Source organism: Vipera berus, assembly GCF_964194415.1.
Source record: "Vipera berus genome assembly, chromosome: Z".
Lineage (NCBI taxonomy): Eukaryota > Metazoa > Chordata > Lepidosauria > Squamata > Viperidae > Vipera > Vipera berus.
This window is the reverse complement of record NC_138205.1, coordinates 75,689,007-75,706,194: the sequence shown is the minus strand read 5'-3', so window position 1 is coordinate 75,706,194 and position 17,188 is coordinate 75,689,007. Positions and strand designations below refer to the sequence as shown.

Genomic DNA, 17,188 nt, shown 5'->3' with positions numbered 1-17,188 from the left:
AGTTTGCTTAACTCATATTTGATTCCTGAAGAAGTCAATAACTAATTTCCCACACTGATTTTAAGAGAATTTTAAATCAACTTAATCTTAATTCAGCACATTGAAATTAACAGATTAAGAATGCAACTGCTGCTCTCAATTTGAAATAGGCATGGAAAGGAATATCACTAAAAAGTCATTATTGAAACATAACCTTCTGCCCACTTAAACACTATGTGTATTTAAATGCATGTCTAAAGCATAATATTTAGATCATACTTGGGCAGCAATCTATTTTTTGCCTATGAAACTCTTTAAAGTACTATGCATCACTTAGAATAGTGTATTTGAAGAGATAATTACCATTTGAATGTAAGCTTCTTGCTCACAAACAAGCATTAACAAATATTCTTTCTTAATTTAACTACCTATTAAGCTATCCATCAGTACAGGAAATAACCCGAATTTTCATCTTTTACTAAAAGAACAATAGAAGGACCAGTTTCTTTCCCCAACCAGGGAAAGTTCAAGCAGGCTAGTTTTCATTTTTTTTTCTCCGACTCATCCTCAAACCATACTTCCCAAGAAAGACCCTTTGAAGCACCCCTGAATCCCAGGCAACATCTTGTCACAGACATTGAATGTAGGTTGACTTTCCCATAGTGAACTTAACCGTGGTTTACTTATACGCTAACATGGGGATTTGAGATTTACTGGTGGTTTTACTCCCTATGTTACCATCAAGTACCACAACAGTCATCTCTCAAAATGAGCAATAATATTCAGGGAGTCGTGATAAGTACGGGCACATAAACGTCCCATATAGGGCCAGAGCTTCCTGCACTCCGGCCTACCCCTTCCGACAAGTCCTGAGACATCAGAAACCCTTTCCCCGCCTACTATCCGCCCCAGAGAGGTGAAGGGTCCCCGCCCATCCTTCTGGCAGGAGAGGCTGCCAGCTTCCCTCCCCGATTCCGCTTCTCACCCAGCGCCAGCGGCTCTGAGTTTTCTTGCCCAAGATCAGCTCCGTCCGAACGAAGACTAGGGACGCCGAGCAAGCTGGTTAGGGCGGGGCCACGAAGGATCCTCGGCGCAGCAAGGACGAGGGAGCGCCGGGCTCTCCTTGGACTCAGCTGCTTCTGGAAAAGGAAAAGGAAGCCGGCTTCACGGGTTTGTCCCTCGCAGGATGTTGCCTTTTTGCCTAGGATATAACAGGCTCCAAATCGACCGCGCGCTTTCCACGAGCGCGAGGCGCGTGAAACTTTCCGTGGAGCCCGTGTCGCCGCCTACTCCCCTTTTGTTTCCCGGCGTCGCTCCTCAGGCCAGCCCTGCCAGCGAGCGCCCGCAGTGTCACCAACGAGCTTCAGCAGCTGCAGCGGGGTGAAAAAAAAAAAATCTTCAACGTCGCGCATGCGCACCTTTTCTCCTGGAGGCGGGCCCATAAAAGGAAAACGCATGCGCAAGATTGACAACCCGAGGCGAGCTTGCTTTCTTTGTTTGGGGTGTTGCTGCAGGCTGCGCATCTTAAATTTCTCTCGTTCGCTGGGTCAGCAAAACCTATGGAAGTCGTTATATGTGTCCTGCGGCTGTCATTAAGTGTCAGACCCCTCCTGTTGCTGCTTACAGACCATAGTGACATCGTCGGTAATTTACGCAAATGAAGAAAGGAAATTTACAGTCGTACAGACGGTTCAGAGAAGGTCTGAAATAAAATATGTTCACAAAAATAAAATCTAAATCCTTTATTTTTATGGAAGATATCATAAAAACCATAAGAACACAAAGCAAATATTTACCACAGAGTTATTTTCCATCCACCGAATTCGTTTTTTTTAAAAAGGAAATTAAAAACATATCACAAAGTCTCTTCAACATGAATCATGAAATTAGAGATTCTGAGATTTTTTAATATTATAACACCATATAAGATTAATCCTATAAATTGGTCATCATTTTGATACTAAATCCACAACAAAACACTACCGACACTACAGAGAACATATTTTGCTTTCTACTGACCCAATCAGATGCTGCTTTTGTGATTTCAGGAAAGGTGTTTCATCCATAAAATTATAGACTGGCTGCCTATACAGGTCAGTAATCCTCTGCCCCTCCCAGGCAAATGTTTGTCCAATCTTTGAAAACCTTCAGAAATGGAGCATCCACAACTTCAGAGAGACTATTTTACTGCTTAATAGCTTTCAAGGTCAATCCTCATTTCAGGCTTGGGTGTATTTCTGTAAGGCTTCAAGATACTTGTATCTTCCAGAATGTGGAGAATGAATCCACATCAGATTCCCTTAGGCAGCCCTTCGATAAATAGTAAAGGTAAAGGTTCCCCCGCATATGCGTGCTAGTCGTTTCCAACTCTAGGGGCCGGTGCTCATCTCCGTTTCAAAGCCGAAGAGCCAGCGCTTGTCCGAGGACGTCTCCGTGGTCATGTGGCCGGCATGACTAGACGCCAAAGGCACACGGAATGCTGTTACCTTCCCACCATAGTGGTCCCTATTTTTCTACTTGCATTTTTACGTGCTTTCGAACTGCTAGTTTGGCAGAAGCTGGGACGAGTAACAGGTGCTCACTCTGTTACGCAGCACTCGGGATTCGACCCGCCAAACTGCCGACCTTCTGATCGACAAGCTCAGCGTCCTAACCCACTGAGCCACCACGTCCCTTCGATAAATGGAAGACTGCTAATATGGGTCCTCTTAGCTGTCCCTTCTTTAGGCTAATATATACAATTTTTAAAAACTGATCTTCATAGACATTAGCCTCCAAGCTCCTCACAATCTTTACTACTCATCTCTACACTCTTCCCAATTCCTAAGCATCTTTCTTGTACTCTAGACAATTTTACAGCTGCTCAATAGGAATATTATACCCCATGACCTTCAAGTTATACCACTATAAATCAAGTTTGCATTGGCTCTTTGACAGTTGCAGCACAATGCCAGGTCACACTTAATCTGAAGATCCCAGGTCTTCATACTTCCAGACAGGCAATATCTGGCTTGGCAGTAGTACTATCTATGCATCTGTTTTTTCCTGTTTAAATGAAGAATCTTACTTTTCTCACCAATGAAGAGCCATTTTATTGGATGGGACCCACTATTCAAATCCATTAATATCTTTTCAAACTTTGAGTTTGTGTTCCAAGATGTTAGCAATCCTCCCAGCCATGTATCCTCTGCATATTTCATGAGCATATGTTCTATCGTCTTCTTTAAGAATTTATAATAAATGTTGAGGACTGTGGGCAGGATAGACCCTTTAGATGTCCCTGCACATAGATACATTAAGGAACACAATCTTTGTATAGTTCAACAACTATAAATCAATCTTGCAATGGGGCCATCCCTTGTATTTTATCAAGAAGGAGAGTATATAGTCTACTTTATAAAATATATTACTAATGTAGACTATATTCCCAGCAGTCCTTTGGATCAATAAAATTTTTCTGGCATGGCCCATTTTTAACAATTAATGATGGCTTCTACCAATACCTTGTTCTTTGCAAGCTGACTGTTTGATCATCTTTGCTAGGATTTTTCCTAGATACTTATTGGTCTATGGTTTCCTAGATCTACTATTTTTAAAGATGAAAAGCCTGGTTCTCCAAATTAAGGCATCACCATCATTCTCACTATACTTGAACACATTATGAACACAAGAGGTTTCATTCTGAAATTTTCACTTTTAAAATCCCATTTAGGTAGCACTAAAAATACTGAAGAAAATATCCTGTTTCATCATTGATGAATAATTCAGAAGTATATCACGGTCAATGAAAGTGAAAACTGTTGAAAAATTCAGAAGCATTGAGAAGATATTTCCTATCTTCTCTATGAAAAAAGGAAAACACAAACAAAAAATTCAAACATAAATCAGCAGAAACCAAGCCAATAAAAGGCATCATTTAACTAACATTTAATTGCCAGTAATCTATTTAACCCCTTCATGGATTACTGCCTTGTCGTGGCGAAGGGGCTTGCGTAATTCAATGAAGCTATGAGCTATGCCGTGCAGGGCCACCCAAGACGGACAGGTCATAGCAGAGAGTTCTGACAAAACGTGATCCACTGGAGAAGGAAATGGCAAACCACTCCAGTATCTTTGCCATGAAAACCCTATGGACAGTACCAAAAGGCAAAACGATATGACGCTGGAAGATGAGCCCCTCAGGTCGGAAGGTGTCCAATATGCTACTGGGGAAGAGCAGAGGGCTAGTACTAGTAGCGCCAGAAAGAATGAAGCGACTGGGCCAAAGCCGAAAGGACGCTCAGCTGTGGATATGTCTGGTGGTGAAAGGAAAGTCCGATGCTGTAAAGATTTTTTCTCCATAGGAACCTGGAATGTAAGATCCATGAATCAAGGAAAACTGGACGTGGTCAAACAAGAGATGACAAGACTGAACATTGACATCTTAGGTATCAGCGAACTAAAATGGACAGGAATGGGTGAATTTAATTCAGATGACCATCAGGTATACTACTGTGGGCAAGAATCCTTCAGAAGAAATGGAGTAGCCTTCATAGTCAATAAAAGAGTAGGAAAAGCAATACTGGGATACAATCCTCAAAATGACAGAATGATCTCAGTTCGAATCCAAGGCAAACCATTCAATATCACAGTAGTCCAGGTCTATGCCCCAACCACCAGTGCTGAAGAGGATGAAATTGACCAGTTCTATGAAGCACTACAGCACCTTATAGAACTAACACCAAAAAATGATGTTCTTATCATCATGGGGGATTGGAATGCTAAAGTAGGAAGCCAAAAGATAACTGGAATAACAGGCAAGTTTGGCCTTGGAGTGCAAAATGAAGCAGGGCACAGGCTGATAGAATTCTGTCAAGAGAATACAATGGTCATAGCAAACACTCTTTTCCAACAACCCAAGAGACGGCTCTACACATGGACATCACCAGATGGTCAACACAGAAATCAGATTGACTATATGCTCTGCAGCCAAAGATGGAGAAGCTCTATACAGTCAGTAAAAACAAGACCAGGAGCTGACTGTGGCTCAGACCATGAGCTTCTCCTTGCAAAGTTTAGGCTTAAACTGAAGAAAGTAGGGAAAAGCACTAGGCCACTCAGGTATGAATTAAATCATATCCCTGTTGAATATACAGTAGAGGTGACAAATAGATTTAAGGAATTAGATCTGATAGACAGAGTGCCTGAAGAACTATGGACAGAGGTTCGCGACATTGTACAACAGGTAGCAACCAAAACCATCCCAAAGAAAAAGAAATGCAAGAAAGCAAAATGGCTGTCTGAGGAAGCTTTGCAAATAGCTGAGGAAAGGAGGGAAGCGAAAGGCAAGGGAGAAAAAGAAAGATACACCCAATTGAATGCAGAATTCCAGAGAATAGCTAGAAGAGATAAGAATGCCTTCTTAAATGAACAGTGCAAAGAAATAGAAGAAAATAATAGAATAGGGAGGACCAGAGATCTTTTCAAGAAAATTGGAGAAATGAAGGGAACGTTTAATGCAAAAATGGGCATGATAAAGGACCAAAATGGCAGGGACCTAACAGAGGCAGAAGAGATTAAGAAGAGGTGGCAAAATTACACAGAAGAACTATACAAGAATGAGCTTAACGTCCCTGATAATCACAATGAGGTGGTCACTGACCTCGAGCCAGACATCCTAGAATGTGAAGTGAAGTGGGCCTTAGAAAAGCTGAGCAACAACAAAGCTAGTGGAAGTGACAGTATTCCAGCTGAGCTATTCAAAATCTTAAAAGACAATGCAGTAAAAGTGCTACACTCAATTTGCCAGCAAATTTGGAAAACTCAACAATGGCCACAGGATTGGAAAAGATCAGTTTACATTCCAATTCCAAAGAAAGGCAGTGCCAAAGAATGTTCAAACTATCGCACCATTGCACTCATTTCTCATGCTAGTAAAGTCATGCTTAAAATCCTACAAGCTAGACTTCAGCAGTATGTGGATCGAGAACTACCAGAAGTGCAGGCAGGATTTCGAAGAGGCAGAGGAACTAGAGATCAAATTGCCAACATACGCTGGATCATGGAGAAAGCTAGGGAGTTCCAGAAAAACATCTACTTCTGCTTCATTGACTATGCTAAAGCCTTTGATTGTGTGGATCATAACAAACTGTGGCAAGTTCTTAAAGAGATGGGAGTACCAGACCATCTTATTTGTCTCTTGAGAAACCTATATGCGGGTCAAGAAGCAACAGTGAGAACTGGACACGGAACCACTGATTGGTTCAAAATTGGGAAAGGAGTCCGGCAAGGCTGTATACTGTCGCCCTGCCTATTTAACTTATATGCAGAGCACATCATGAGAAAGGCAGGGCTAGATGAATCAAAAGTTGGAATTAAGATTGCCAGAAGAAATATCAACAACCTAAGATACGCAGATGATACCACTCTAATGGCAGAAAGTGAAGAAGAACTAAAGAGCCTCTTGTTGCAGGTGAAGAAGGAGAGTGCAAAACTTGGGTTGAAACTTAACATTAAGAAAACCAAGATCATGGCATCTGGCCCTCTCAATTCCTGGCAAATAGATGGGGAAGAAATGGAGGTAGTGACAGATTTTATTTTCCTGGGCTCCAAGATCACTGCAGATGGGGACTGTAGCCAAGAAATTAAAAGACGCTTGCTCCTGGGGAGGAAAGCCATGGCAAATCTAGACAGCACACTAAAAAGCAGAGACATCACCCTGTCAACAAAAGTGCGTATAGTCAAGGCTATGGTCTTCCCAGTTGCAACGTATGGCAGTGAAAGTTGGACCATAAGAAAGGCTGAGCGCCAAAGAATTGAGGCCTTTGAACTGTGGTGCTGGAGAAGACTCCTGCGAGTCCCTTGGACCGCAAGGCGATCAAACCGGTCAGTCCTAGAGGAGATCAATCCTGACTGCTCTTTAGAAGGCCAGATCCTGAAGCTAAAACTCAAGTACTTTGGCCACCTAATGAGAAGGAAGGACTCACTGGAGAAGAGCCTAATGCTGGGAAAGATCGAGGGCAATAGAAGAAGGGGACGACAGAGAATGAGGTGGCTGGATGGAGTCACTGAAGCAGTAGGCGTGAGCTTAAATGGACTCCAGAAGATGGTAGAGGACAGGAAGGCCTGGAGGAATGTTGTCCATAGGGTCGCGATGGGTCGGACACGACTTCGCAGCTAACAACAACAACAACAACAAATCTATTTAAGCTAGTGAACAGGATGTAAACATATCCTGCCAATTCAGTGACAGTGTCTTCTATTCAATTCTCTGAAAGCAAATCAAGAACTATGAATACAGAATTACCCTGCTAAATTCCAGAAAACCTAGAACAGATTGACATAAATTGCCAAATCATATCACTTACTCATTTGTACCAGAAAGTCTGAATAATTAAAAAAAAAAACAGCAGAGGGGAATTGGGTCACTGCTCTATTTATAGAAGCCTATCTATGTTTGAAAGAGTGGTCTTATCATTAAACTATTTGGCCAAAGAATTACCTTCTAAGAACTGAAATCTCCAACACCGAAGACTGATATATATACCAGACTTCTTTAGTATAGTGCTCTCCATGTATTACAATTGATGCTATTGCAGTATTGATTGGATATTGTGAGAATTGAAATTCAACACATCCAGAAAGAGTAAAACCAATAAAATAGCCTTGCTGGTTGAGGCCAAGCATGCATTACTTATGTTAGTAGTTTGTTTTTCAGTGTGGCCAGCCAGATATTTCTGGAGTCAATATTTGAAATATATTTCAAATATTTGAGAGCCAGTATTATATACCAGTCAAGATGTCAGGCTAGGAGCAAACCAGATTTTAATTACTTTTGGCTATGAAAAGTTCAGTGGTTCAATCTCTCTGCTATGCTAACCATTGCTAACCATCAGAGCATTGTTGTTGTGGGAAAAAATAGGAAGCAAGAGAACTTATATGTTGAGTTTTTCTCCTGACTGAAAGGCAAAATATATATCTTATAAATAAATGACATTTGGAGGATGCTGCCCAATCTGGAAGAACACTGAATCTTTACAAGAAATAGTTCACTGGACAGACAGGAAATTCCTGGAAATTCCTCTTTACCAGGAGTTAGTACCAGCATTCCTTGGGAGGGACTTCCTGTTAAAAAGATCCTGCTTCCTCCCCCCCCCCTGAAGATGCCCCAAATCTTACGCTTTTCCTGAAGCTATTAAAAGCTTGTTTTTTTTTCCAGAAAACTTTTTGGTATTAATTGTGAAGGCATCAGTGCATATATTACGTAATGTATTAATGAAATGTGTAACATATGATCATCATTAAAATTTATTTCTATTATTGTCATTATTATGCTTTGATCAAGTGTCCCTTTGAATTAAAGTGGGGATAGATGAAATGACTAGCCCTCATTCCATATGAATTTATCTAACCCTCCCCTCCCCTTTAAAAGCCATTTAAGTTAGTGATCATCAACTTGTATTTTATACCACAGGTGAATTATATACTGTGTAAAGATGTGCTTTCTTTATAAATCTCCATTCAATCAGTTAGTTTCACTGGATGACTTTGTTACAGTATTTTAACCTTTTCCCTGCTGGCTTTTTCCATGCCATGGATAAATCTATGTATTTTAATCATGTCTCTCACAAATCCAAGTTACTTTTTTCTAGCCTAAAACACTCCAATGTTATAGTTTTTTCTTGTAAGGCAAGTCTTTGAACCTACTATATATTTTATCAAATGTGGCATTTAGGATAGTGCAAAGTATTCTAGATGCATCTGTACCAAACAATTGCAATGTCCTTCTACTGTACCAGAACAGTAGAAGAACATTGCAATGTTGGCTATTTTATTTTCAGTCCCTTTTCAAATGATCCATAAATGAGTTCTGTCTTTTTTTCCCCAGCTGCCACATGCTTCAGTTGACAATTGATTAAGTTATGCAATATAATCCTAATACAATATCTTTTTCCTGGGTAGCTACAGATACATCTATTCCCAATAGTACGTATATGTGTGAATTTTGTACCAGTATATTTCACTTTGCATTTACTTACATTGAATCATTCAGTTTGTTTCAAATGAACCAATTTACAGTTTGATTGACTATTCACTTAGCTTAAAGAGAGCATTCTGGACCATTTCATATTTCGATTTTTATCACCCAAGTTATTTGCAAAGTTGATCATTTCACTGCTTCCTTTTAAGTCAAAATAATTTATGGACAAGTTTAAGAGTGCCAATTTCCAGCAGAATCTATATTTATACAATCAATGATGGTATCTAATCACCGTCTAGTCACCTTATCTTCTGACAGCCTCTTTTTTGGTTGCCTATGCAGCCAATTTGCTGGGGCCAATTGTTCTGTAGTGAGCTGCAGCCAGCTCACTACAGGACAACTCACCATGGCCAATTTGCTGCGAGACAACTCATTGCAGGACAAGAGTTTCACTAATATCAAAGAAATAGAGGAAAAGAATCATTTTAAAAAGGATACCAAAGGAGAGGCAAAAGGAAATGTGAATGTAAAAATTAAAATATTTTTAAAATTATTTTAAATAGTTAAATTGAATTGTTGAATTTTCCTGCAAGTTGTCCTGTGGCAAGTTGACATGGCAAATTGTTCTGTAGCTAGTTGGCAGTGGAAAGCTGGCCATGGTGAGTTGGCTGTGATGAGTTCTCTGTGGTGAGTTGTTCCATTCCGTCAGAGGGAATCTTAGACAGAATTGGACCTATTTGACCTTTTTGGCCCATCACTTTTGTTACTCCCTGTGGTTTATGGAGGAGTTATGAAACTGAAAAGGGTCAAGAGATGCCTAGAGCGCCACTGGAGGAAAATGAGGAATGAACTTAATCAAATATGAGTTAAGGCTACTATTGAGGTTTTGCTTGGGGTGGTAAGAGTGGTGAAGCATCAGTTCTTCACTGCTCTTACTGCATCCATAGAATGCCACTCAGTGGCCCAATTTAATATATCTGAATTTCTTTCTGGAAACAAATATCAGAATTAAATAGAACTTTTGATTATCATACTTCCAGAATATTATTGGTAGCCTAATCAAAGCAATCTTAAATTTTGTCATCCCCAATATGCATTGGTTAATTGGACAATTAACTCAGATAAAATTGAGTTCGTTCTACTTTGTATCTATTTTTATATTAAGAACACTCATGATACAGTTGCATGGCGCAAACTAAAATTTGTAAAATGCTATTGATGTGGTCTTAATTTATAATTCATAAGCTTAACTCCCTTAATGATAATGATTTGAACTCTTGAAAACTGCATTAATTAGTAGTACTTGTTTAAACATTATTTAAAGCATTATTTTTTTGAACTTAAACTATTTGAAAATTATTTTTCTTTGGAAATAAACCTTTGGACATAATATAAAGATATTAAAACTGTAACCATGCTTAGTATAGTCTCTTTGAAACCGCAAGTAACTTTTATGGATTTCAATAGATCTTTTAGAAGAAAAATTATGTGTGAATCAACCCACCAAATATGATTTTTTTGAGAGAAGAAACTTCCCAATTACGGAAGCACTAATTCACATGGCTAACCAGAGCTGATACTGCATTTTATTCCAAGCAGATAGAGTTCCACTTCACATGGTATTAGAGCATATTATTTGTCATTTAATATATAACAAATTAAAATTGTGTTTGTCAAGAACCCTGCATGAATATCTACATCAGTATGGGATTTATCCTACTAAAAATAGGATTGGAGTGTTTTGTTATTATAGAGAAATTACCACTTTCCAGACATAAAATCCCAAACTGAAGAAATGTATTCATTCAACTTTCTCTACTGATAGAATGAAAAGACTGCTCAGTATGAGTCCATATAGGCACTTCTATCTATGTAGGATAATATTAGTTGTAACTTACTTTACTTGAGATGAACAGAAAAGCAGATTGTCAGCTTGCTCATTGTGCAAAGCAAAGCACCATGTTTATAACACTACTAACGTATCTGTGGCAGGAGATTCTGATCTCCTAATTCCAGAATTAATGACTCATCTACAGTATTAAGCAAAAGGAACTCTTGCGTCATGAGACCAACATTCCTCTTAAGCAAAATTATGAAAACTAGAAAAACTCAGCGAACTATTTTTAATACTCGTATTTCAGAAGGCTTGAAAGATCATTTGTAGCTTGAATGATTGTATAGAAAAGGTACTTTTAGTTACTATTTAAAAATATATGTTTCTTTTTTTCAGATTTACCACTATTAAACACTTCCTAAAAATATGAATATTTTTTTATTACATTTATATCCCACCCTTCTCCGAAGACTCAGGGCGGCTTACAAGCTTAGCAGTAGCCTTCATTCTATGTATATGCTTGCTTATTGGGGCTTTCACACACACCCCAAGCGGCATTATTACAAAGTCAGCTTATTGCCCCCAACAATCTGTGTCCTCATTTTACCTACCTCGGAAGGATGGAAGGCTGAGTCAACCTTGAGCCTGGTGGGATGCGAACCTGCACTAATTGCAGGCAGCTGGTGTTACTTAAGGAGGCATCAGCCCACTGCTCCACCAAGGCTTTGAACATATGAATATATGATTATGTGACTTTTTTACTTTAGAAAGATCTTCAAAGATATTTGAGATGGAGATTGACTTAAAGCAATATCACTGAATAAATCTTTGTAATTAGATGTAAACAATTTATTCCACTGACTTATATATATTTTTTGAAGCTACAAGCAGTAATACATTTTTTGCACCTCTTAAAGGATTAATTGCATTTGACCCTGGGAAGCTGCAGCAAAACCACAAAGACTCTTATAGTGCCTTAAAGATTAACTAGATTAACCAAACCATTACAGAAGAAATGTGTGTAGGAGAGTCTGCCTTGCTATGAATGGAATGTCATGTTGACCAATATATTTATCTGGTTGAAGAGAGGGGAAATTCTTAGCAACTGATGATATAAATATTAAATACAAGACAGGAAATTCATGATAATTGCCTTAAAGGCCCAAATACAGCACTTGTAAAATAATAACAGTGGTCATGCATGAAACAATGTGATAATTTAAACATCCTGGCTTAGTGTGCTACAGGTATTAATTAGCTTCCACACACCAAGATATTTATGTTATTTTCAACAATGCTTCTGAATTATTATTATTATATTTAGTTTTTTAGTTAAGTCTTTCATGTGCCACAATATTTTTTGTCTTTTTTTGCTATTTCAAATTACTATGTAACATACAAATAAACTCTTCAACTTTGGGATTCCTTTATTATGTGAAAACTGAACAGGGATGTCAAAAAAATAAACAAAAATAATAGACCATAAACAAGTAATGTCCTAAGTACTGTGTAAATACTTCCACATGCCAAATAGCATGTACTTTTGGAGATAATGTTTGAAAAAAGAGAAGTTCCAAAAGCATTTTGTAAGCTGGTACAGAAGTCAGTTCAGAAGGAACAGGGGGAAAAATTCCCACAGGGTTGCATAACTCTTGGGTGTGCCCCAACTATTTCTATCCATGACAGTACTTCATTCTATTTATATATTATTTTTCTAGATGTATACTTAGGTATATTTTAAGTAATGGAACTCAGGTATGGTATGTTTAGTGTCATAGCTTCTATTTTCTAATCATGTCTTAAAACTGAGTGGGTTCAGTGAACTACAAACTACTGTAGCTAATTATATTTTAGCCTGTTTTAATTTCTTCATTATCCTTATTTTATGGCTTTGCAATCCATCAAATCAGTTGCTTTTCCCATAACTTCAGTGTCTTTGATGTACACAATACACTCTGCTACTGTCAACAGTATTTGTAGCTGTAATTGCTACAACTGTGCTTTAAAAGGTATTCTATTATTCTAACAACAATAAAAAACACTGTCAGCTATACTACTGTGGATTAAAAGGTAAATGAGCTAGGATTTTTAATTCTAAAAATACTAAAAGTAATGTGAGAAAGAAAGTATAAGAGGTCCCAAAGAGAAACCTGTCAGAGTTTTTTTGTTACATGATTCATATGTATTGATAGAACAAACCTCTGAAGTGTTTTATATCCATGACACAGCACACTGTCCCACAATCTAGGTGATTGCATTTTAGCCTAGGTTATTGTGCCAATCCAGCCCACATGTCTAGTTTCTGACCCTATTGTCTGAGCCCAGAAAACTGATTGCATTAGATAAAACATAATGATTAATAATTATGGTATTAATCATAACTAGGTATCTAAAGCAAAAATAGCCATAAAATATTATATTGGTTGCCCACAGATGACATCTGGGCATAACTAGGGAATGAAATCATCTTAAATGTTTGCAGACATCATATGTTGCTCAATTATCTATGCAATCTAAATACATATGTTTAGTTACTAAATTTCATATCAGAGAAATCTGGCAAAAATAGATTTATGAGTTTTTGTTTTAGAGTATATAAAAATGCATTTTTGTATACAACAGTATCCAAAAATGCAAACAAAAAAACAAATATAAGTTTATTAGTTTATTAGTTTGATAGATATATTTGCATTGATGGGCCTCATGTAATTGCTAATGAATAAACTTATACCAACTGAAAACAGATGGATATGAATTGTATAAGGATTACTGAGGGTATATATAAATGAAATGAATATTTTAACTTACCATTTTACAAGAACCACTTCTGAAAATATGCTTCCAGCAATACAAATACATGGTTTCTCTACAGCTATGTTTATCTTGTTCTCTTTCCTCCGTTGTTAAAGAATTTGATTTTGTTTATACAACACACCTACCTAGTTTACTCATAGTGTACTCAGTTCAATTTTTTCAGTTCGTAATATATTAATTAGAGCCACCAAGTCAAGATTGCAAAAATCCAGCAACCACTAGATGGCAATAAAGTGTTCACTTTTTAAAGTTTGCAGTTGGGATTTAATAATTCTACAAGCATCAGTGTATCTGAAACAAAGCACCTGTGCTGAATTTGTACACTGTGTTTTGCTAAAGTGTTATGTGGGTTGTTTCAAAATGTTGTGCAAACACACCTCTCCCCTCCTCCAACACCCTTTTCTTTTTCTTGTTGGACTCTGTACCATAATTGCTTCCACCTCTGCTTCCAAGAAATTGCTAAGATAAATGAACAGGTAAGTAAGCAAGCTTTGTTTTCATGAGGAATGTGAAGCAATAAAAGTTTTTAAAGAAGTATGTTCCATTTAATTCCCTAAGATTTACTACTATATCTGCAAACTAAGATCACTGAAATCTGGTTCATTCATTATGCTAACCCTGATTTGTTTATCATTTACTGAATATACCACATTTGATCAGATTCACAAAACTTGCTAAGCAGGAAATAAGCAGTAGTTAACCAATCACAAGTACTGGGTTCATCCATCCCACTGAACCAAATCAAAGAAACTACATTATGGTGTAGTGCGGTGATTCTCAAAGCATAGTTCGAGGATTCCAGAGCATCTCCCAAAACTCTCTTAGGAATGAATATTGAAAATAATACAATATTAAAATTTCATCAAACAATCATGGGAACTGGTAGTGGCAATTTTTTGATATGGTATATATTGATAAATATAAACCATGGAAACAGGTTTATAAACAAGCAGGAGCCTTGGTGGAGCAGTGGGCTAATGCCTCCTTAAGTAACACCAGCTGCCTGCAATTACTGCAGGTTCGAGTCCCACCAGGCTCAAGGTTGACTCAGCCTTCCATCCTTCCGAGGTAGGTAAAATGAGGACCCAGATTGTTGGGGGCAATAAGCTGACTTTGTAATAATGCCGCTTGGGGGGGGCGAAAGCCCTAATAAGCAGGCATATACATAGAATGAAGGCTATTGCTAAGCACATTGATTTGTGCTTTAAATTGTAAGCCGCCCTGAGTCTTCGGAGAAGGGCGGGATATAAATGGGATTTTTTTAAAAAGCTCTTTTGTAGTGAAAAAAGAGTCCTGAGAGGGGGGAAAAACATCGAGAAACACTGTTGTAATGCAATGTATGATCACAGCCTAAATAAATTACTAACCCTAGAGTAGTATAAATTATCAGGTAAACTGCTTCAGAAAGCCTGCATGACTTCTTGATGTTACCTGTAATACACCTAGATGTTATCCTGTTTACCATCAATAAAGCCACTGAGGAATTCATGGGGGAAATCAAGAATGAAACTGTCTCAGGAGGCAAGCTTACTTCTCTCAACCATGAAGTTCTTGGTTCTGCTGCTGTCCCATGTAACAGGTTTCTGCTTGCCACCTTCATTAGCTGCTTTTCTGCTCCCACAGAGCAGAGCCTGTTCTACATTCATTTTAATCAGATTCCCTGAAGGAAGGGTGGTGATTTCTTTTACTTACTTCTTCTAAGTAAGGTTATGGGGTAGGATGTTATTAGAATATCTGCATTTGAAGTGATTCCTGCATGGCTTCCCTGTTGCGCAAAATGGGAGGAAATAACTCCCAGAGCAAATCATCTGGTTTTGTTTGTTTGTAATATAGGTTGTTCGGGCAAAATCAAAAACATGTGGATATTTGGAAACAACAGGCATTTTGTGATGATGGAAAAAATGGACAGTAGACTCTTCCTAATTCAATTAGAATTTATTTTTATCAAATGAAATATTTACTAATATGAAACTGTTCATTATTATAGGTATTATTACAAATAGTTACAACTAGATACTTTGCCACAAGATGGGGAAAAAGTAGCAATGAATTTACCTATTTAAACTGGTAATCTACTAGTGCAACCAAGACTAGAACTATCTGCTATTCAGTAAGCAGGAAAGAGAGAGGAAAAGAAAAAGAAAAAAAGACTTGCCGCCCCCTCCCCAGTTAGAAACTAATTGGCAGCAAATTCTGCTTTCTATTGCAAAGATTTAAGCTGCAGTAAAAGGTTATGTTTTTGGTTCAACAAAAGATTGTGTACATAAAATTCATCCAATTGTTTTTTGAAAAAAAATGATTAAAGGCGTTGTTTTGTAAGCCTCAGTAGTAAATACTGTGTAAAAATACGTACAAGTGATTAATCTATTCCATCTATTCCAAAAGCAGACCTTTTATGGCTGAGAGAGTCTTCTTAAATCTGCCCCTGAGAATTGCTGAGGATAAATATATAATTAGTGTCCTGGATGTCCTTTGGACTTTTTCAGAAATCTTCTTAAGAATATTAACAAAATGTAGCTAGATTCTCACACAGCTACCTGAAAATCAAATAAATCTTATTGGTTGGGTTCATACAATATCTACACTAAAAAGTACTTGGTTAACTTATACCTCAATATTCTATGCAAATCAACCATTTATGGTTCAATATATTGCATGAAATCAGGCAGATTAGTTCAGTAAAACATAATAAACTTAACTATGAGAACACAGATCCTTGATTTATGACCAGAATTGAGCCTGAATTTTTTGTTGCTAAGCAAAACAGTTAAGTGAATTTTGCTTCATTTGATGACCTTTCTAACTAGAGTTGTTAAGTGAATCACTACAGTTGTTAATAACACGATTGTTAAGTGAATCTGCTTCCTCATTGACTTTGCTTGTTGGTCACAAAAGGTGATTACATGACCCCATGACGCTGCCACCATCATAAATACATGCCAGTTGCCAAGCATCCAAATTCTGATCACATGACTGTGGGAGTGTTGCAAAGGTTGTTTTGGCAATATCACTTTTCTCTTAGATATGACAAATTCTTTTGATGCATCTTCTTTAAGATCCATGGAAACCACATTAAATCAAATTAGATTCCAGTTCAGCCTGCTCAGCATTATCTACACTAGCAACAGATGGAGCTTTCACAACTGAAGAATGTAAGAACTCAGTCTAGGATTTTTTGCAGGCAAAACAGAGGCTTGGCCAATGATTTATGTTCTTGTTTCCTTTTGGAAATACTGGAGAGCGTTCTACAAAAGCCTCAGTGGAGTCTGTGGAAAGCATCTTTTTCAGTGAGGGTGGGGAGAAATGGATATACAGATAGTCCTCAACTTACAACCACATTTGGGACTGGAACTTCTGTTACTATGTGATGTAGTTGTTAAGTGAGTTGCATCCAATTTTACAACCTTTTTGCCACAATTGTTAACTGAATCGCTCTGGTTGTTTACCAAATCTACCTTTCTCCATTATCTTTGCTTGCCAGAATTCCCCCTTGAACAGTCACAAATGGTGAATTTGTGAACCAAGAATGCTGCAATGCTGTCATAAATATATACCAGTTGTAAAGTGCCTGAAGTTTTAGCACATGACAATGGACATACTAC

At 37.9% G+C, this 17,188-nt stretch overlaps 1 protein-coding gene across 3 annotated transcripts in view; it reads right to left on the bottom strand.

Annotated features, from left to right (window-relative positions):
- LRRFIP2 (LRR binding FLII interacting protein 2) overlaps window positions 1-1,606 on the bottom strand; it is a 70,880-nt gene extending 69,274 nt beyond the window's left edge. The window contains exon 1 of one of the 3 annotated variants that reach the window (XM_081345358.1): window positions 965-1,606. The gene's annotated coding sequence lies outside the window, so the exon portion shown is untranslated. The remainder of the gene's footprint in view (window positions 1-964) is intronic. The other 2 variants (XM_081345359.1, XM_081345360.1) reach the window with 2 other exon arrangements.
- Window positions 1,607-17,188: the final 15,582 nt, after the last annotated feature.